Source organism: Hevea brasiliensis, chromosome 1 (assembly GCF_030052815.1).
Source record: "Hevea brasiliensis isolate MT/VB/25A 57/8 chromosome 1, ASM3005281v1, whole genome shotgun sequence".
NCBI lineage: Eukaryota > Viridiplantae > Streptophyta > Magnoliopsida > Malpighiales > Euphorbiaceae > Hevea > Hevea brasiliensis.
In genome coordinates, this window is record NC_079493.1 from 76,589,053 (window position 1) to 76,611,479 (window position 22,427).

At 31.7% G+C, this 22,427-nt stretch overlaps 1 pseudogene; it reads right to left on the reverse strand.

The window, feature by feature from the left end:
- Nucleotides 1-14,122: 14,122 nt before the first annotated feature.
- LOC110670547 (polyadenylate-binding protein-interacting protein 11-like) lies at nt 14,123-20,973 on the reverse strand (annotated as a pseudogene).
- Between the last annotated feature and the right edge of the window lie 1,454 nt (nt 20,974-22,427).

Sequence of the window (22,427 nt, forward strand, 5' to 3'; positions counted from 1 at the left end):
AGCCTTGCAAAGTTTACTGTTCATTTGGTCAATTTTAGGTGCCCAGATTCTGGCAGATTCGGTGACCCGAATTTGTTTCGCAATTTGATTGAGTTAAGTTCATAATTTGGCCTAACATTCTTCATATGAAATATTCTACTATGTCTTAGGTTTCCATTGGTTCAAGAATTGCCTAAATCAGAGTTTTCTAGAGAGAGTTATAGCCTTGCAAATTTTACTGTTCATTTAGTCAATTTTAGGTGCCCAGATTCTGGCAGATTCAGTGACTCGAATTCGTTTAATAATTTGATTGAGTTAAGTTCATAATTTGGCCTAACATTCTTCATATGAAATATTCTAATATGTCTTAAGTTTCCATCGGTTCAAGAATCACCTAAATCGGAGTTTTCTAGAGAGAGTTATAGCCTTGCAAAGTTTACTGTTCATTTGGCAATTCTGCAGTTCTGCAGATTCAGGTCACCAAATTTGTTCAGTAATTTGATTGGGTTAATGGCATAATTTGAGTTTATGTTCTTCATGAAAGTTTTAGGTCTATGTCTCATCTAACCACTGGTAAAATTTCAGAACATTTTAACTTGCCTAGCTCGAGTTATGACTCAAACACGATTACTGTTCATGTGTACTGTTCATACTACAGTTTTTTAAGTTTGGTCAGTTTGTTCACTAGGTTTTGGTCACTTTTTGGGCATGCTTCCTAAATGAAAATTGTGTCATTTAGTGCCTATTTTCAGTCCCAATTGGTTCCATACCAATTGGACTTGTAAAATTTCATTTGGTCATGCTTTTGGTCATGCTTCATACCCAATCCGAATTTGGCTTTGATTTAAACATGTTCAAAACCCTAATTTTTCTCCCATTTGGCCAAAACCCTAGTTTAGGTTCCATATATGTTTTCTTTAATTTTCTTATGAAATTTCATCATAAATTAACTTCATTCCAAGCTTATACAACTAATCTAACATGAAAAGAAAATTACCTCTTGTTGATTTCTTTCCAACTTCACTTTTCTTCCAATTCTTGTCCTCCTTGTTTTTAATCTCTCAATCAAAGATCTCTTTGATGTTTCTTTTAGTGGGCTATGGAATTTATGAAGGGAATTTAAGGGAATTAAAACTTGGGACGGGAAATCAATGAGGGGAAGAAGTGGAAGAATAAGAGAAAAAGAGAGAGAGAGAGAAAGAGAAAGGAGAGGGTGGTGGCCTCTTATGAAAAAAAAGAAATGAAAAAGACATTTGTCTTCTTATATATATATATATATATATATATATATATGTGTGTGTGTGTGTGTGTGTATATTTATCCCCAAAATTAGCTTATTAAAATTATAAATTTTAATTGTATCATAAAGATAATTAAACTTAAATTTTTATTCCTTTTCTTTTTTTTTACATTTACGCTTAATTTTTCTTTTAATTAAATAATTAAATTTAACTATCAAAAGCCCATAAGTCTTTCATTTTAATTTTGTCATACTGGAAATGAAAGTTTAAGTTTTCATTTCTTAAATTTTCCCTTACATATTTTTACTTGAATTTTTCTTCAATTGTTATCCCACAATTCAATTCATTAATTTCGTTTAATTTAATTGACATTTTGGTCAAAAGTTAACTCTTGAGGTGAATTGACCAAAATGCCCCTCATCGGGTCATGATCCTTCTTTTTATAATACCTGATGAGTCTTTAGTTTTTTTTTTGTTCACTAGAATTTTTATTGTGTCTATCTCAATTAATTTTCTATTTATTTTTGGTCCTCAAGGTGTCTTTGAATAGTATTAGTTACGGACCAAAAATGGTACTATTCATAACTCGGAGGTTCGGGGTGTTACAATTCTCCCCTCCTTAAAAGTAAATTTCATCCTCGAAATTTACCTGGTCTCAGTCTCTGAATAGCTATGGGTGTTGTCTCCTCATGTCCTCCTCAAGCTCCCATGTAGCCTCCTGGCCTGAATGATGGTTCCACAGCACTTTGACTAGAGGTATCTGTTTGTTCCTCAGCTGCTTCACCTCATGTGCCAAGATCTTTATGGGCTCTTCATCATATGTCAGGTCTGGATTCACCTCAATCTCCTCTATTGGCAAAATGTGAGAGGGGTCTGATCTGTACCTCCTTAACATGGAGACATGGAAGACATTGTGAATCTTTTCCAACTCCGGAGGCAATGCAAGTCTATATGCCAATGGACCCACTATTTCCAGAACCTCATACGGCCCAATGAAGCGAGGACTTAGTTTCCTCTTTCTACCAAAGCTCATGATCCTCTTCCATGGGGAAACTTTTAGGAACACCTTGTCACCCACACTATACCGAATATCTCTTCTCTTTAGGTCAATGTAGGACTTCTGTCTATCCGTTGCAACTTTGAGTCGGTCTCTAATGAGCTTTACCTTTTCTTCTGTCTGTTACACTAATTCTGGACCAATCAACTTCCTCTCGCCCACTTCATCCCAACACAAGGGAGTTCTACACTTCCTGCCATAAAGTGCTTCATATGGAGGCATTCCGATGCTTGACTGATAACTGTTGTTGTAGGCAAATTCAATTAAAGGCAAGTGTGTGTCCCAACTCCCTTCAAACTCAATCACACAAGCCCAAAGCATATCCTCCAAAATCTGAATGATCCTTTCAAATGGCCATTTGTCTGTGGATGGAATGCTGTACTGAAGTTCAATCTAATTCCTAGGGCTTTTTGGAGACTACCCCAGAATCTAGAAGTGAACCTTGGGTCTCTGTTCGACACAATAGACACTGGCACTCCATGTAACCTCACAACATCATCAATGTACAGTTTGGCCAATCTTTCCAGGTTGTAATCCATTCTCACTGGCAAAAAGTGTACAGACTTGGTCAATCTATCAACAATAACCCAAACTGCATTATGATTCTTTTGTGTACGTGGAAGTCCTGTCACGAAATCCATATTGATTCTTTCCCATAATTCAATTCATTAATTTCATTTAATTTAATTGACATTTTGGTCAAAAGTCAACTCTTGAGGTGAATTGACCAAAATGCCCCTCATCGGGTCATAATCCTTCTTTTTATAATATCCGATGAGTCCTTAGCTTTTTTGTTCACTAGAATTTTTATTGTGTATATCTCAATTAATTTTATATTTATTTTTGGTCCTCAAGGTGTCTTTAAATAGTATTAGTCACGGACCAAAAATGGTACTATTCATAACTCGGAGGTTCGGGGTGTTACAATTCTCCAGTCATTAAAAATAAATTTCATCCTCGAAATTACCTGGTCTCAGTCTCTGAATAGCTGTGGGTGCTGTCTCCTCATGTCCTCCTCACGCTCCCATGTAGCCTCCTGGCCTGAATGATGGTTCCACAGCACTTTGACTAGAGGTATCTATTTTTTCCTCAGCTACTTCACCTCATGTGCCAAGATCTTTATGGGCTCTTCATCATATGTCAGGTCTGGATTCACCTCAATCTCCTCTATTGGCAAAATGTGAGAGGGGTCTGATCTGTACCTCCTCAACATGGAGACATGGAAAATATTGTGAATCTTTTCCAACTCTAGAGGCAATGCAAGTCTATATGCCACTGGGCCCACTATTTCCAGAACCTCATACGGCCCAATGAAGCGAGGACTTAGTTTCCCCTTTCTACAAAAACCTCATGATCCTCTTCCATGGGGAAACTTTCAGGAACACCTTGTCACCCACACTATACCGAATATCTCTTCTCTTTAGGTCAATGTAGGACTTCTGTTTATCCGTTGCAACTTTGAGTCTGTCTCTAATGAGCTTAACCTTTTCTTCTGTCTGTTGCACTAATTCTGGACCAATCAACTTCCTCTTGCCCACTTCATCCCAACACAAGGGAGTTCTACACTTCCTGCCATAAAGTGCTTTGTATGGAGGCATTCCGATGCTTGACTGATAACTGTTGTTGTAGGCAAATTCAATTAAAGGCAAGTGTGTGTCCCAACTCCCTTCAAACTCAATCACACAAGCCCGAAGCATATCCTCCAAAATCTGAATGATCCTTTTGGATTGGCCGTGCATGCGTGGATGGAATGTCATCTTGAAGTTCAATCTAGTTCCTAGGGCTTTTCGGAGACTATCCCAGAATCTAGAAGTGAACCTTGGGTCTCTGTCCGACACAATAGATGCTGGCACTCCATGTAACCTCACAACATCATCATTGTACAGTTTGGCCAATCTTCCCAGGCTGTAATCCATTCTCACTGGCAAAAAGTGTGCAGACTTGGTCAATCTATCAACAATAACCCAAACTGCATCATGATTCTTTTGTGTACATGGAAGTTCTGTCACAAAATCCATAGTGATTCTTTCCCATTTCCACTCAGGAATTGGTAATGGCTGTACCAACCCTGCAGGCACTTGGTGTTCTGCCTTTACTTGCTGATAAGTTAGGCATTTGGCAACATATTCTGCAATGTCTTTCTTCATTCCTCTCCACCAATAGTGCTCTTTCACACTTCTATACATTTTGGTTCCACCAGGGTGCATTGCAAAAGGTGAATCATGTGTTTCCTTTAAAATGGTCTGCCTCAGTTCAACATTCTCAGGAATGCACATTCTGCCCTTATATAATAGCAAGCCCTCATCATTTACTGATAATTCTGTTTTCTTGCCATCCCGAGCCTCTTCCATCAACTTCACATACTTATCATCCTTCTGTGCAACTGCTTTAATTTGCTCTGCCAGCATTGGCTTCACTTGCCAAGTAGCTACCATCTACCCATCTTCATTAATCTCCAAATTAGCATGCAATGCCCTTAATTCATGCACCATGGACAAAGGAGAAACCCTCAAACCAGCCATCGTCTTGCAACTTAAAGCATCAGCTACAACATTAGCTTTTCCAGGCTGATAGTCTATCAAACAATCATAATCTTTTATCAGCTCTAACCATCTCCTTTGCCTCAAATTTAACTCCTTTTATGTGCCCAAGTACTTCAAACTTTTATGATCTGTGTATATATAACATCTCTCCCCATACAAGTAATGTCTCCAGATCTTCAAGGCAAAAAAAATGGCTGCTAGCTCCAAGTCATGTGTAGGATAATTCCTCTTATGCGGTTTAAGCTGGCGTGAAGCATAGGCAATGACGTTTCTATCTTGCATCAACACACAGCCTAATCCGTTATGAGAAGCATCACTGTATATGGTATACTCCTTACCCAAAGTGGGCAAGGTTAAGACTGGAGCTTCAGTTAAATGCCTCTTTAACTCATCAAAACTTTCCTGGCATCGATCAGTCCATTGAAATTTTACATGCTTCCTAAGTAGCTTGGTCAGTGGAGATGCTAGCATGGAGAATCCCTTCACAAACCTTCGATAATACCCAGCTAAACCAAGGAAACTCTGAACTTCCGTGACATTTCTAGGTGGCTTCCAATTAAGAATGGCTTCTACTTTGCTAGGATCCACCTGGATACCCTCTGCAGATACAATATGCCCCAAAAATGAAATCTCCTTTAGCCAAAACTCACATTTCGACAGTTTGGCATATAACTGTTTGTCCCTCAAAGTCTGCAATACTATCCTTAAGTGCTTATCATGTTCCTCTGCATTCTTTGAGTACACCAAAATATCATCAATGAACACCACAACAAACTGGTCCAAATATGGCCTGAAGATAGTGTTCATTAGGCCCATAAAAGCAGCTGGAGCATTAGTCAACCCGAATGGCATTACCAAGAACTCATAGTGGCCATACCGAGTCCTAAAGGCAGTTTTAGGAATACTTCGCTCCTGCACCCTCAACTAGTAGTAGCCCGATCTCAAGTCAATTTTGGAGAATACAGTTGCATCCTTCAACTGATCAAACAAATCATCGATCCGTGGCAGAGGATATCTATTCTTTATGGTCACCTTATTCAACTGTCTGTAATCTATGCATAGGCGGAGAGTACCATCCTTCTTCTTCACAAATAATACTGGTGCTCCCCAAGGTGACACGCTAGGGCAGATGAAACCCTTATCTAACAATTCCTGCAATTGTACCTTCAACTCTTTCAACTCAGCAGGTGCAATCCTATAAGGAGTGATAGAGATTGGCTCCACACCAGGCATAGTCTCAATTTCAAACTGCACCTCTCTTTCCGGAGGCAATCCCGGTAATTCTTTCAGATAGACATCCAGAAAATCCCATACTGTAGGAATATCTTTAAGATCTGGACTCCCCACCTGGGTGTCTATCACATGAGCTAGATAAGCTTCACATCCCTTTCTAATCATCTTTCTAGCAAGTGCAGCTGAAATGATGTTGGATGGTAATAACTGTCTCTCCCCATGTATCACTACGTCTGCATACTCGGGAAGACTAAAAGTGACTGTCTTCAGTCTACAGTCGATCATGGAGTGATGCCTGGCTAACCAATCCATGCCCAAGATGATATCATAATCTCGGAAGGGCATGTCAATTAAGTCTGACAGGAATGTATGTCCTTGGATCACCAAAGGATAATCCTTATACAATTTGTTCACCCTAACCTCTTGTCCTAAATGACTAGTCACTAGCACATCATAATCTAATTTCACATAAGGAATAGCAACAGAGCATGCAATACTGGCACTAGCATAAGAATGTGTAGAACCAGGGTCAAACAGCACATATACATCTCTATCAAAAATGGAGAAAGTACCAGCCACAACATCTGATGTCTCAGCTTCATCCCTCTGGCGCATGGTGTACACCCTGACTGGTACACCACTCTGCTCTGGTTGGCTCACTGTGCCCTGACTGCCAGAAGTGTTACCTCTACCCCTGCCTCTGCCTCTATTAGTTGTTTGTTGTCCTCTAGAAGCAGAACCTTGAACAGATCTCTCAGTGGTAGTAAGAGGCCCAGATCTGTGGGCACTAGTGCAATCTCTAGCAAAATGCCCACTTCCACCACAGTTGTAACAGGCTCCTATGGCCTTATAACATACTCCTCCATGAGTCCTGCCACAAGTACAAGCACGGGTAGGAAAGGAACCCCTAGATGTCTGCTATCCGGATCTAGGTGGCCTCTGCCCTGAGAATCTTCCCCTACTAGATCCTCTGTTACTTGGTCCCCCAAAGCTCTTCCTCTTACCCGAATTGTTACTTGGACTTTGACCTGTAGGCTTACTGCTCTTCTCTTTTTCAATGGTTACCTTCTCAGATGCCCCTTCCAGTTCTATCCTTTCCAATTCAAGGGCCTGTGATATCAACCCAGAGAAGTTATCATGTCGAAACCCAACCACTTGCAATCTCAAACTAGGCCTCAAACCGGCCTCAAACCGTTTGCATCTGTCTCTACTGGTAGTGAGTGGGCTTCCAGCATAGTGGTTGAGGCGAGAAAAGTCTCTCTCATACTCGGCTACAGTCTTGTTCCCTTGCTTCAAACTGAGAAACTCCTGTAGCTTTATATCTACATAGGTATCAGGAACATACTTTTGTCTAAACTCCCTTAGAAAGTCATCCCATGTCAGCACTGGCGACTCAGCCAAACTGTGAGGAATGGTCTTCCACCACTCATATGCATCTCCATGCAGCAAGGAGATTGAATATTCAAACTTCAACTCATCTGTGCAGTGCAATTTCTTGAAGACCCTCTCCATCCGTTCTAACCATTGCTCAGCTTCCAATGGGTCCACTGTACCCTTGAACTCTGTTGCCCCATACTTCATTAACTTATCATATTGTCTGGCTGGGGATGGTGGTTGCACTGGAGGTGCTTGCACAGGAGCTTGGACTGGTATATTGCCAGCCATTTGCTGAAATAGTGCAGCCATCTGCTGAGCGAACTGAGCAGGAAACTGCATGGGTGGGATGGGTGCAGCCGATCCACTGGCATTCTGAGGAGCTGGGGCTTCCCCCTGTACCTCAGCTGCTACTGATTGCTCTACTGTGTGATCCCCCTCTTCCATATTAAATCACAAGGAATTCAACTCCCTGAACAACCAACACAAGGACATTTCCCTCCATTAGTCCATATTTATGATGTAATGCACTATATGTATCAATAATGACAATTGAACAGTTGTACTTATCAAAAATTTTCAAACATGCAATTTCAAAACTTGTATAAAAACCAAAGCTCTGATACCACTAAAACATGTCACACCTTATCCCTAGTAAGGCATGACATGTTCCCGTAGCATACCTAATGAATTACCAAACTACACCTACCGATAACCCATTAGTTATGCTACAAGGGATTTTAAAACAAATCATAGTTTTTTGTCTTATCAATTCTGTTGCGGAAAATTGCATGAGAATAGTTAAAATTCCATGTAAACATTCATTGGAAATAGTAATAGAATAAATATTGCAAAAGTTACATTTTCATAAGTCTCAAAGTGAAATACAAAATAGTTACAAACTCAAAATGTGATAGCAATACAGTGCTTTTAAATACAAACTGCTCAATGTCCGTACATCCATATATATAGGTACAAAATACATCAAAAGGAAATTACAGAGGTATACCTACTATATATACCCACAATCAAAACCAAAATGTTGCTTCCAAGTCTCTCACTCGGCAGCCTTCTCCTTTCCCTTACCTGCGACAGCATAAAGAAGCTATCGCTGATTATATCACTCAGTGGTGCACAACTAATAACTTTAAAACTTAAGGTAAAACACAATTTGTCAAAGCATAATAAATCACATTTTTCTTAAGCATGAAAACTTCACAAGAGTTCTAAGTTCATAAGAGCCATTTATTTGAATAACATTGCAAATGAGAAATCATACTTCATAAATCACAATTCACAAAGCATTAGTATTGCCAACACCAACATACAGTTTAGGCCATGACACAAAATTTCAAGATCAGTGCCGTGTTGTACACCACGATAAAGCAATCTCAACCTCACTAACCGTTATTAATAAGGGAAAGGCTAGCTAGCTAATGAGTACTCATATAGTCTTACCCCACTAACCGTTATTAATGGGAGACATAATCAATATCAATTACAAACCCCAAGTAGCCGTTATTACTGGGGAGTTTCGAAAGGGACTGTCATGCTAACTGTGGTTTCAAAACAGTTTCCAAAAACTTTTACATTCAACAATCACATTTATAAACCAATAAACACATTTAAATTCATCATAATATCCAAATAAAGGTAGCAACACCTAAATTTCTTAAATGCAAGAGAAAAACTATATTTCAGTCAAAGTAAACTTGTTCAAAGCAAACTAATTCAATTTAACACATTCCAAGCAATTTACAAATTTAAAAACGAAGAAAATGTTAGTTGTGCACAAACCTTCAATGCTCTCCTTTATTGTTACCTACTTCTCCTTGTCCATTCCAACTTCTTTTTCTACTAAAAATACACAAATAGAATACCTCAATACCAATCTCAATTGCTTCCAAGAACTCATTATATGCATGTCTAATGCATCCCAAGTTAGCTTTGAAAATTTTAGAATATTTTGGTTTTGGGACAACTTGGTGCCCCAATCTTTGAACCCAATTTTTACCTAGTTTCGATCATAATTTAGTGAGGTATTCTTCATAAAAATTGTTCATTTAGGTCTTAACTTTATTTTCATTTTTGAATCACCTAATTTGGAGCTGTGTAGCTCAAGTTATGCCCAAAATACCATTACTGTTCACGTCACTGTTCATGCTGCAGATTTTGTTCTGGCAGATTTATCGATCCAACTTCGTTCAGCAGTTTGACTAAGTTAAGTCCATAATTTGGTCTAATGTTCTTCATATGAAATGTTCTACTGTGTCTTAGGTTTCCATCGGTTTAAGAATCACCTAAATCGAAGTTTTCTAGAGAGAGTTATAGCCTTGCAAAGTTTACTGTTCATTTAGTCAATTTTAGGTGCCCAGATTCTGGCAGATTCAGTGACCCGAATTCGTTTCACAATTTGATTGAGTTAAGTTCATAATTTGGCCTAACATTCTTCATATGAAATATTCTACTATGTCTTAGGTTTCCATCGGTTTAAGAATCGCCTAAATCGGAGTTTTCTAGAGAGAGTTATAGTCTTGCAAAGTTTACTGTTTATTTGGTCAATTTTAGGTGCCCAGATTTTGGCAGATTCAGTGACCCGAATTCGTTTCACAATTTGATTGAGTTAAGTTCATAATTTGGCCTAACATTCTTCATATGAAATATTCTACTATGTCTTAGGTTTCCATCAGTTTAAGAATCGCCTAAATCGGAGTTTTCTAGAGAGAGTTATAGCCTTGCAAAGTTTACTGTTTATTTGGTCAATTTTAGGTGCCCATATTCTGGCAGATTCGGTGACCCGAATTCGTTTCCCAATTTGATTGAGTTAAGTTCATAATTTGGCCTAACACTCTTCATATGAAATATTCTACTATGTCTTAGGTTTCCATCGGTTCAAGAATCACCTAAATCGGAGTTTTCTAGAGAGAGTTATAGCCATTGAAATTTTACTGCTCATATGGTAATTCTGCAGTTTTGCAGATTCAGTAACTCAACTTTGCTCAATAATTTGATTGGGTTAATGGCATAATTTGGGTTTGTGTTCTTAATGAAAGTTTTAGTTCTACATCTCATCTAACTACTGGTAAAATTTCAGGTCATTTTGACCTGCCTAGCTCGAGTTATGACCCAAACACTATTATTGTTCATGTATACTGTTCATACTGCAGTTTTTCAAGTTTGGTCAGTTTGTTCACTAGGTTTTGGTCACTTTTCGGGCATGCTTCCTAAATGAAAATTGTGTCATTTAGTGCCTATTTTCAGTCCCAATTGGTCCCATACCAATTGGACTTGTAAAATTTCATTTTTGATCCCTCAAAGTTGACTTTTGGTCATGCTTCATGCCCAATCCGAATTTGGCTTTGATTTAAACACTTCTAACACACTTAATTAAGTCACAAATGGCCATTTCTTTCCTTAAACTATGTCAAAGACATCATTTAGCACTTCTTCACATTTTTGGTCTCTAAACCCTAATGTTCAAAACCCTAATTTTCCTCCCATTTGGCCAAAACCCTAGTTTAGGTTCCATATATGTTTTCTTTAATTTTCTTATGAAATTTCATCATAAATTAACTTCATTCCAAGCTTATACAACTAATCTAACATGAAAAGAAAATTACCTCTTGTTGATTTCTTTTCAACTTCACTTTTCTTTCGATTCTTGTTCTCCTTGCTTTTAATCTCTCAATCAAAGATCTCTTTGATGTTTTCTTTTAGTGGGCTATGGAATTTATGAAGGGAATTTAAGGGAATTGAAACTTGGGAGGGGAAATCAATGAGGAGAAGAAGTGGAAGAAGAAGAGAAAGAGAGAGAGAGAGAGAGAAAGAGAGAGGAAAGGGTGGTGGCCTCTTATGAAAATAAAGAAATGAAGAAGACATTTGTCTTCTTATTTATATATATATATATAAATATGTCCCTAAAAATTAGCTTATTAAAATTATAAATTTTAATTGTGTCATAAGGATAATTAAACTTAAATTTTTATTCCCCCTTTTTTTTTTTTTTACATTTACACTTAATTTTTTTCTTTTAATTAAATTTAACTATCAAAAGCCCATAAGTCTTTCATTTTAATTTTGTAATAATGGAAATGAAAGTTTAAGTTTTCATTTCTTAAATTTTCCCTTACATATATTTTTTTTACTTGAATTTTTCTTCAATTTTTACCCCATAATTCAATTCATTAATTTCATTTAATTTAATTGACATTTTAGTCAAAAGTCAACTCTTGAGGTGAATTGACCAAAATGCCCCTCATCGGGTCATAATCCTTCTTTTTATAATACCCGATTGTAACACCCTAGGCAAATCCCACATCGGCAAAAACACGGGAGAGATGCTGGGTTTATAAGTTGGTGATTCGTAACCCGTAGTGACGCGTTTTAAAACTGTGAGGGCTTCGGCCCAGAGCGGACAATATCACTAGTGGGCCGGGCCATTACATTTATGGTATCAGAGCCGCTCCGCGTGCAACCTTGAGCGATGGTGGGGCAAACCTCAGCGAGGACGCTGAGTCCCATAAGGGGGGTGGATTGTAACACCCTAGGCAAATCCCACATCGGCAAAACACGGGAGAGATGCTAGGTTTATAAATTGGTGGTTCGTAACCCCTAATGACGCGTTTTAAAACCGTGAGGGCTTCAGCCCAGAGCGGACAATATCACTAGTGGGTCGGGCCATTACATTTGTAAAGGTCCCTTAGGCAAATCCCACATCGGCAAAGTACGGAGATGGTCTTGGGTTCAAAAAGTAATGATATATAAAATAGGGGAACTAATCACTAGAGGCGCCTTTTGGTGGAATGGCCTGGAGAGTTAGAAGAACTCCAGGGTTAAGCGTACTCGCTTGAGAGAAATCCTAGGATGGGTGACCTCCTGGGAAGTTCTCCATTCCACCTATGGGACAAAACCGTGAGGCTTATGGCCAAAGCGGACAATTCGTCTAGTGGTTGGAGCCCAATCGTTACAATTGGTATCAAAGCCGCTCGCGTGTCCTCTTGAGCGATGGTGGGGCAAACCTCAGCGAGGACGCTGAGTCCCTAAAGGGGGGGAGAAAGGTCCCTTAGGCAAATCCCACATTGGCAAAGCACGGAGATGGTCTTGGGTTCAAAAAGTAATGATATATAAAATAGGGGAACTAATCACTAGAGGCGCCTTTTGGTGGAATGGCCTGGAGAGTTGGAAGAACTCCAGGGTTAAGCGTGCTCGCTTGAGAGAAATCCTAGGATGGGTGACCTCCTGGGAAGTTTTTCATTCCACCTATGGCACAAAACCGTGAGGCTTATGGCCAAAGCGGACAATTCCTCTAGTGGTTGGTTCTCGATCATTACAATGGCATGCTATGCTAGGTGTTAACCATGGTCTATAAGGTGCATAAAATGGTTTAGAGAAATCATTTATGGTAAGAAAGAGTTCTGATGATATTAAGAGTTGATATCATGTCTCATTGCCAATTAGTGATGAGCCTAGTAAGTCACACACATACACAAGTAATCACCAAATTAAATATGATTTAATTAATTAATTAAAGAGTTTAATTGATTAATTAAATAGGTTTGGTTTGCAATTAGATTGCAAAGTCCCTAGCATGACTTGAAACCAAATCTAAGTTATTGGATGTATAGTATAAGTTAAATTTATATTTAAAGTGTTTAAATATGAATTTAATTAATGAGAAATTAATTAATAGAGATTAATTAATTAATTTATATTTGATATAAATTGATTAGAAGAAGAGAAATAATTATTTGGGTTGAGAACTCAAAATTAAGACACAAGGGTATTTTGGTCATTTCATAGGGTGACATGTGGCACCATGAGATGATGACACATGGCATTACACATAAGCTTACCAAATGTTTTTTAATCATGTAAGATGATTAAAATTAAGATTAAATATAGGTTTGATACTTGGCACAATGTGATTGGGTCAATTAAATCTAGAGCCAATCAGAAGGTGACATGTGGCAAACGTTTTAAGTGGTGACCTAGCTATATAAGTGTTGTTATAAAAAGAAAAAATAACAACCAGCTACTGCCTCCTTTTGTGCCGCCATCCTTGAGGCTCCCATTCTCTCTTCTTCTTCATCTCTCATTAATTTCAAGAGACTAGCAAATAATCTCTTGAATTAAAAATATTAGAAATTATTTCCAGTGTCCTGTTTACATCTTTAATCTCTTAAAAGAAAAAACTTGATTTTCTAATTAATATAAAAAGCTTTAGAAGCTGTTCAAGGGCTGCCATAGGTGATCTTGGTGTGGACAAGCTAGAGGGACAACATCTGGTGTCCTAAAGAAGCATCCCAAAGGTACAAATACGCTATAATACATCAAGAGGTTAGTGTATTTATTCTTGATCTAATTAAGGGTTCTAAAAATTAATCTGATTAATTCTAAAATCTTAAATGAAAAATACAGATCCAAAAACATATTAAAAGAGTTTTAATATGTTGTTTATCATTGAAATCAAATAGATAAAAATAAATCTTGCATAATGCATGTGACCCTAGGTAAAAAATTTTTAAATTCAATGGTATAAACTTGTGTTTTTCATGCTTCCGCTCCTTCAGGTATTAGGTATATATAAAACAAAGATAGCAATGAAGTAAGAAGCATATTTACATGGATGTGTATATATATTGATATATATGTAAAATAGTACTAAATTCAACATGGGCCTAAGCCACAAGGATGCTTCAATACGTGGGAAGACAAGGAGTACATGGCCTAACTGGTGTCTTTGATTGGCTTACACTTATTGGTAATGATCAAAGAACAACATCACCATAGTTGAAGTAGCTATTGCACTTTCAGCCATCACAAACTCCACAAAAGCACAGAAGGATGATAGTCCCCTAGCAGCCTCATGCAATAAACCTTTCCATAGATTAATTCAAAAAACAGTTTAACATTTACTTGAGTAACCTTCTTATCAATGTTTGTATAGTGGATAGTTCTTATGCACATTTCACGATCATCATGCAAAAAGGTTGGATTAATTGGTGTAATAACCATTTTTTAGGGTAGCACCCTCACACGATAGTATCCAAGCATTGTCCGGATAAGATTTAAAGCAGTATGTGCACCATCTTCATCAATGAACTTAATAAAGACAAAACAAAGGACAAAATTGGGATCACCATATATATGACAATCCACCTCTTATCCACAGCCAACAAATAGAGCAACCAACTTCTCTTTAGTGACCTGTTGTGGATGTGTTGTTAATCAATAAGAAGGGACAATTTATAGGAGAGGCCTTTGTCATCTTTGCATGGTCCATGCAGGTTGAGTTTGCTTCAATTTAAATAACGTTTAACTCTGTTAATTTTGGTGTTTAATGTGCTCTTTTAAATAGTTGAGCGGCTTTTTTGGACCCAAAAAGAGTTTTAAGGGTTTATTTGACTTTTGACCAATAATTTAAGGCTAAAATAGGGCTTTTGCCTGTTTTAAATGTATTGTTAATTACACCATATTTTATTCTTATTAATTTTTATGTAAACTAAATTTTTTATCTCTCAATTTTTTTAATGAAGATTTCATAATAAAAATATAACAATATAATAGAAATATTTTAATAATTTTATGTTGGTTATATATATGATCAATTCATTGCTTCTAAATGTAGAAATTTTTTATATTCTCTAAATATATTAAAGAAATATAATATAATATTATATTCATTTAGTAATTTTAGTAATATTTAAAAATAATATTAATAATTAAAAAGCATAAAAGTAAAACAAAATGAAAAATAAAAGACAAAGTTAGATGTATGTAATATAAAAAATTATATATAATAGAATTAATATATGTTAGTCTATTGTAACTTACCCAATAATAATGGTTACTTATTATAACATTAAGAGAGTAATTATTAAATAGTGGCAATCTATTTAAAATGAAAGAGAAAAGAATATAATTATTATTATATGTATCAAGTAGACTAAACTTTTGAAGAGCTTGCCATATGGCTAAGTTTTTCCTAGAATTTACTATGTGGTATTCAAAGAAGATGACATATGGAGTATTTAAAACTTTTGTCCACTCTTTTCTTTTAATATATTTAATAAATTTTAATTTATTTTAATTTATTTTATGTTTATAATTTTTATATTAATGTGCATTTAATAGAGACATAATACATAATTTAAATTATACATAATATATAATTTAAATCATTAGTGCAATATTTACTTTTATAATTTATGCTCACATATTTATTATGATTCCAAAAAAATAATATCTTTTTGAAATAAAAAAAAAATAAGAAATTTTATTTATTTTATTATTTTAATTACATTTATTCAGTAAAAGTATATAAATTTTAATTATAATGATAGAAATAATTATAAATATAATTGTAGTTAACTTTTATTTTCAATACTGTTAATACATATTAACATATATTCTATGTACCTAAACTTCATATAATACAAATATATATCTTTTTTTTTATTATCATTACACTTTTTATAGTATTAATTTTTTTTAAATAATATTAAAAATAATAATAAAGCTAATGTTTAGACACTTTTTAATATATTAAGAGGATATAAAATTTTTTATATTTTAAAATGATGAAGGTGTTTGTATTTTATTTTTCTATTGTTTTTATTAAAATTTTTTTGTAATTATAATGTTATGAAATTCTTATTAAAAAATTGTGAGATAAAAAGTTTAGTCTACATAAAATTTATAAAAATAAAATATAGACTAACTAACAAAAATTTCAAATATTATTTTATTTTCGTATATTAAAATTTATTTATATATTATGTATATATTAAAATTATTAATAATTGTGTGTAAAATATTGGCAATTCCCCGTAAATGTGAGTATTACTTTTCCATTATATTGTCACATGTCATTATGAGTGTTTAATTATCTTTTATGATAATTATTTAATTATTTTTTTCTTAAATATCATTATTATTATTATATTCATTTTTATGATTTAAATAATTATTTTCTTTAATAATTGATTATCCAAATTTAAGGATTTTGTGATTAAATTTTATTATATTGTTTTTTAATAATTTATTTATGTAAAAATATAATTTGTTGATTTATATTTTTATTTTTATTTTTTATTTTCATTCAATAAATTTTTTTTCATAAAAAATTTAATTATTATAATTTATTTCATATTGATTAAATAACAAATATATGCTTTATATCATTGTTATCATTTCAAACGTGTTTTGACTTTTAAAGAGAATTTTGGATCATTCTTACAACATTATCTCCTTGAATATATCATTTATTAAACATATTTATATATAATATGATTAATTTACATAATATTATTTAAATAATTTTATATTATTTTACTCAAAAATATTATTTAATTACTTATTTAACTCTTAAAATTTTTACAATCAATTTTAAATATGAAAACTAAAAAATAATAAAATATATTAATTGATAATATCTTATCTAAAATGAAATGATTTCAATTTTTTAAATGCAAATTTTTTTGTTTTATTTTATTTTTATTTATTTATATAATCATTTGTAATATTATTGTAAATTTATACTAATAATTATTTGCTAATATTTTATATATACATTTTGAAAATTTGTGTAATATTAAATTTATATTTTTCTATTATAATTGATTAATATTAATTTCAAAGATAAATATATTAAAATTTTAAATACTAAAAATTAATAAATTTACTTGCAAAGCATGGATATTTAACTAGTTTTAATATAAACTTGGCATATGCATAATCCTATTTGGCAACTCTTCATAGAAAGTGCTATGTGACATTAAAAAAAAAAAAAAAAAAAAAAAAAAAAAAAAAAAAAACATGTGTATTTTATATGGATCGATAAATAGATTAGTAGGGAGTTTCTATGGTTACTTTATTTTTTATAAATTAAATTTTATTTTATTAATAATTATTATAAAATAGAAATGTACAAAATCAAGTAAAGTGAGTTAAAATTAAAGTAAGAAGAAGAAGAAGAAGAAGAAGAAGAAGAAGAAGGCAATCCTTATGTCCTTATGTTTATAACTTCTCTTATACCTTATTTAATAAGAATAAAAATAAAGAAGAAGAAGAAGAAGAAGAAGAAGTGCCTTATTTAATAAGGATAAAAATAAAGAAGAAGAAAAGAAGAAGAAGAAGAAGAAGAAGAAGAAGGGAGGAGGAGGAGGAGGAGGCAATTCTTATGTCCTTATGTTTATAACTTCCCTTATACCTTATTTAATAAGAATAAAAATAAAGAAGAAGAAGAGGGCATTATTTTTATAACTTCCCTTATACCTTATTTAATAAGAATAAAAATAAAGAAGAAGAAAAGAAGAAGAAGAAGAAGAAGAAGAAGAAGGAGGCAATTCTTATGTCCTAATGTTTATAACTTCTCTTATACCTAATTTAATAAGAATAAAAATAAAGAAAAAGAAGAAGAAGGCAATCCTTATGTCCTTAAATAGTTATTAGAAAATAGAAATGTACAAAATCAAGTAAAGTGAGTTAGAATTAAAGTAACTACAGAAGACACAAATTAAGAAGAAGAAGAAGAAGAAGAAGGCAATCCTTATGTCCTTATGTTTATAACTTCCATTATACATTATTTAATAAGAATAAAAATAAAGAAGAAGAAGAATGCAATCCTTATGTCCTTAAATAGTTATTAAACGTAAGAAGAAGAAGAAGAAGGCAATTCTTATGTCCTTATGTTTATAACTTTCCTTATACCTTATTTATCCTTATGTCCTTATGCTTATAACTTCCCTTATACATTATTTAATAAGAGTAAAAATAAAGAAGAAGAAGAAGGCAATCCTTATGTCCTTGTGTTTATAGTCCTTATGTCCTTATGTTTATAACTTCCCTTATACCTTATTTAATAAGAATAAAAATAAAGAAAAAATTTGATACCTAAAAATTAAAAGAAAATAGTCGTTAAACCTAGTTCGGAAATTAATCGACTGAGGGACTAGATTAACATGTTACTGATTTAATCAATGGACGATTAATGATTCAACTAGTAAGTCATTAAAAAATGAATAAATATATATTAATTAAGTATTGCACTTATTAATATAATTGAAAAAGTTTAGTCAAGAAGAAGAAGAAGAAGAAGAAGAAGAAGGCAATCTTTATATCCTTATGTTTATAACTTTCCTTGTATCTTATTTAATAAGAATAAAAATAAAGAAAAAATTTGATACCTAAAAATTAAAAGAAAATAGTTATTAAACCTAGTTCAGAAATTAATCGACTGAGGGACTAGATTAACATGTTTCTGATTTAATCAGTGGACGATTAATGATTCAACTAGTAAGTCATTAAAAAATGAATAAATATATATTAATTAAGTATTGCACTTATTAATACAACTAAAAAAGTTTAGTCAGCTAAATTTTATTTTTAAAATAAATATTTCTATTAAGTTATATTTACATATATCTTAATAATATTTTTAAATTTTTATATTAAAAATATTTAAATTGTAAAAATTTTTTATTCTCAACATTTATAATTAATATATAAAATAAATATTAATTATCTTCTTAATACTTTAAAAAAATATATATCATTTTATAAAATTTCTTACAATTGCTAAATATTAAAAAAAAAAAAGCTAACCAACATCTAAACCTAAATTTTTAAATATTAAAATATCAATATCATTGATATTTTAAAAATTTTTGATTTAAAAAATTTTAAGTCAACCAAATCAATAAGTCATTAGATTAGCAAGTCAATGGTTCAACCACTGAAGTCATTTAGTTTTTGCTGGTCAATTCTCTATCCAGCTCAATGAAAGAACAAACTCGATTTTTAATAATTGATCAATCCATTAAGTTAGTTCGAATTTTATAACAATAAAAAAAAATGTTTAATAATTTTTGAAAATAATTCTCACTATTATCTCAAGTGCTTTCAACCCATTAAGTTAGTTCGAATTTTATAACAATGAAAAAAAATATATAATAATTTTTGAAAATAATTCTCACTATTATCTCACACTTTGAATTTTATAACAATGAAAAAAAAATATCTAATAATTTTGGAAAACAATTCTAACTATTACAACAATAGTGAGAATTGTTTTCCAAAATTATTAGACATTTTTTTTCATTGTTATAAAATTCGAATTAACTTAATGGGTTCATCAATTATTATAAAATCGGGGATGAGCTAAATAAAAAATTGACTAGCAAAAACTATATGACTTCAGTGGTTGAACCATTGACTTGCTAATTTAATGACCTATTGATTTGGTTGACTTAAAATTTTTTAAATTGAAAATTTTTAAAATATCAATGATACTGATATTTTAATATTTAAAAATTTAAATTTAGATGTTGATTAACCTTTTTGTTAAAATATTTAGCAATTGTAAGAAAATTTATAAAATGATATATATTTTTTTAAAGTATTAAGAAGATAATTATCATCCATTTGAATGATAATTATCTTCTTAATACTTTAAAAATTTGAATGATAATCATATTTTTTTAAAGTATTAAGATTATCATTCAAAATTTTAAAGTATTAAGAAGATATTTATCATTCAAATGGATGATAATTATCTTCTTAATACTTTAAAAAAAATATATCATTTTATAAAATTTCTTACAATTGCTAAATATTTTAAAAAAAATAGCTAACCAACATCTAAACTTAAATTTTTAAATATTAAAATATCAATACCATTGATATTTTAAAAAGTTTTGATTTAAAAAATTTAAAGTTGACCGAATCAATAGGTCATTAAATTAGCAAATCAATGGTTCAACCACTGAAGTTATTTAGTTTTTGCAGTGAAAGAACAAATCTGATTTTATAATAATTGATCAACCCATTAAGTTAGTTCGAATTTTATAACAATGAAAAAAAATATCTAATAATTTTTGAAAATAATTCTCACTCTTATCTCAAGTGCTCATAAAATAAATAAACAATGATAAAAAAAATGATATTTTAATGAAAAAATGAAAAATAGAAATGAATTCTCAGTTAATCAACTATTGATTTAAAGTTTGAGTTAATAGAAAAGGTGATAATTTATTATAATAGATTATTAGACTTTTTTATAAGTTTTAATTATTAAGTATTTTATTTATTTATTTATTTTTATTAAATAAGATATAAGAAAAGTTATAAACTATAAACATAGGAAACTAACTGATTTAAGATATAAATAGTGGTTATGGGAATGTAAATTAATCTATATAAATTTTGTTAATTATATTGATTATGGTCTTAACAAGTATAGTTATGGAAATAGGCTTCGCAATAATAATAATAATTTTAAAGGATGCATGAAAAATTATTATTGATATTATTAAGAAAATATTTAAGGGAATTTCACATGTCAAATAAATATTAATCATTAATCAAAATTGAAAAAAAAAATAGAGAGAGAGAGAGAGGTTGGGACTGAATGATCTGATCTAATCAGTTTTCTAAAACGACAATCAAAAGCGGACAATACAAGTACATTACGCCTTACACAGTGAACATATTGCCGGCTTTTTGGAAAGGGTGTTGGCGTGCCGTAATCAGCTGCTTCCAATTCCATTTTTACTCCATTTATGACCGTCAAATTAGATCCAACGCTCATATTGGAAACACCACAAATACAATTTGACTCCCCCTAATCTCGGTTGTCTTCTCCCTCAAACTGCAAAAGGTGGATTTGGTCAGACCAACCATTATTAAAATTGCCACTATGTGAAATGACGAAATTGGCGCTAATCCCCCATTTTTAGTTTGTCGAAAATGCCCCGCAATTTTCCACTATCTGCTTCCTTGTAAGAGATTAATTTTGCTCATTGTCCCCAGATTTAATAAATTATATTAGTATTACCTCTTAATTTTAATTTATATTATAAAATTTTTTAAATTCTAATTTGTGAATCACTAAAATTTTTATGACCTACTATTATAGATTTTTAGATTAATTTATGATTAAATTTCACTTATCATCTCTCAATTTAAATAGATTTATCATAATTATCTTTCAATTTTATAGTCAATTAAAATTTTAAATCTTCATTTATTTTCAATTAATTTATAATAAAATTATACTTTTAGAAATAATTTAATATTTTTATAAATATTTACAATTAATTATTTAATTTATGATATAAAAATATTATTTCTACATGATATATTATTTTTTTAATTCAATTTTAGGTTAATATCTAAAAAGATTTATGACAAATTCAATTTAATTTCTTTTGTTTTAATGTAAGAAAAAAAATTAATAACATTTAATTACTTTACTTTATTTTGAAAATATTTTAAACTTAATTAAGTATGAATTATTTTTTTTATATAGGCTGATATTAAATATTGTTTTTGCCTTTACTTCTTAAATTAGCAAAATAATATATTCAACCTTAATTATTATTATTATTAAAATCAAAGTTTAAAGATTTTTGTAAACTAAATTAAAATTGAGAGATATGTATAATATATTTATCGAAGTTAAGGAATGATGGCAAAATTTAACTATCAGTTAAACTGAAAACATGCAATAGCAGTCATAGAGAGTTTAGTGATATTCAAATTGAAGTTCAAAGAGTTTTATGATATAAATTAAAGTTGAATAATATTATTAATATAATCAATTAAATTAAGAAACTATGAATGAAATTAACCCTTATAAGATCCTAATGAATTGACAGACTTATTTACCTCTATATATAAAGTAAGCAAAACTTTTCTAGAAGCTACTGCTTGGAACTTACTAAGAAGAGGTTGACTTGTTAGTTATTAATTTCTTCCTTTATATTATTATTTTAATTTACTTTAATCAATTATGTTAATTTATGATTTAAAAAAATAATAAACTACATTTAGTTGTAACTTATAGCCATTCTTCTATAGCCTATTGTTATTGAATGACCAAACTTTGAATGCCAAAATTAATAGTGTATTTTTTTTAATTAAAATTGAATTAAATTTATTTTGGGTTTTTCTTCATCATCTTGCCCATAAATAGTAGGCATTTTTATGTCATTGGAAAAC